Genomic DNA, 1,404 nt, shown 5'->3' on the forward strand with positions numbered 1-1,404 from the left:
CCTACAGTCACTCCTAATTTACCTCATTCTGTTTTCCTTTCTGTACAACACTTATCGCTGTTTGAGATAATCTTGTTTACTTGGTTGTAAACATATTTATTGACTTTCCCTTCCTGCCTGATTGTAAGTTTCCTGACCAGAGGGGCTTTGTTTGTCTCGTTAAAAATTATATTACAAGCATCTGACAGAATCCTATACAGGATGGACTCAATACATATTTCCACATAATCAAGAAGAAAAGCAAAATCGCTCAAAAGAAAGACAAAAGGCAGGCAGGCAGGAAGTAAAGAAGGAAAGAAGGGAGGGAGAGAGGGAGAGAGAGAGAGAGAGAGGGAAGGAAAAAGAAAGAAAAAGAAAGAAAAGGATATGAGTAACAGAACAGAGGAAAATTCAAGAACTTGCTTTTTGTGTCAAGACATAAGAGGAATATCAGACATAAAGTAATACACTATTCCTTCTTAAAAGATTTAAAGCATATTCCACAGTGTGTGTGTACTTTTACTTGTACCATCCGTGAATATGAATGTGTGAGTGAAAAACATTTTTATAACTTCCTTGTATCCAAATTGCCCTGACCACATTTTTGACTCATGTTTATATGTAAAACGTGAATTTACATTAGAAATAGGATACGAGTTGGCTTCAATGGTCAAAGCGATGTCTGATAGTTAAATCACAGGAGGATCAAGTTATCAAATCAGATTCATACAAATCAGGAATTTTGCCCAGGCTTTACTCATAATTCCCAGAATAAAAGTAATCATGAGGCACAGGTAAAACAGGGAGAGTTCCAGGACCACCAAAGCAGCTTTAGGATACATTCTGTCTTAGGCTAACATAAGTGATCATGTCTTTCACCGAAAGCAGCCATTTTAGTCATAAAACTCCTATGGTTAGAGATATTCATGTTGCTTACACAAACTTTTGCATGGAGACATGCCCTGTATATTGATAGATCCTGACTGCGTCTACCATAAACAATCCTACACAGAGCAGATACAACCTGTTAAAATAATTTTTTAGAAAAAGACTCTCCTGTCTATGGCTGTGCTACCGTGAACAAGCCCGATCCCATCTGATCTCGGAAGCTAAACAGGGTCAGGCCTGGTTAGTACTTCAATGGAAGACCACCTAGGAAGACCAGGTGCTGTAGGCATAAAAAATTAAATGAATAAGAGATCGTAAACTGACAAGGTCCTTACAATCTGTGAGGTCAACCAAGGGTTGCCTCTCCTAAAAGAAAGGAAAGAAAAGAAGGAAGGAAGGAAGGAAGGAAGGAAGGAAGGAAGGAAGGAAGGAAGGAAGGAAGGAAGGAAGGAAGGAAGGAAGGAAGAAGAAGGAAGGAAGGAAGGAAGGAAGGAAGGAAGGAAGGAAGGAAGGAAGGAAAAGAAAAAGACTCTCCTG

At 39.0% G+C, this 1,404-nt stretch overlaps 1 pseudogene; it reads left to right on the forward strand.

Moving 5' to 3' along the window:
• The first annotated feature begins 1,037 nt into the window (after window positions 1-1,037).
• Window positions 1,038-1,156, forward strand: LOC120609492 (uncharacterized; annotated as a pseudogene).
• The last annotated feature ends 248 nt before the right edge of the window (window positions 1,157-1,404 follow it).

Source organism: Pteropus medius, unplaced genomic scaffold (assembly GCF_902729225.1).
Source record: "Pteropus medius unplaced genomic scaffold, Ma_sr-lr_union100, whole genome shotgun sequence".
Lineage (NCBI taxonomy): Eukaryota > Metazoa > Chordata > Mammalia > Chiroptera > Pteropodidae > Pteropus > Pteropus medius.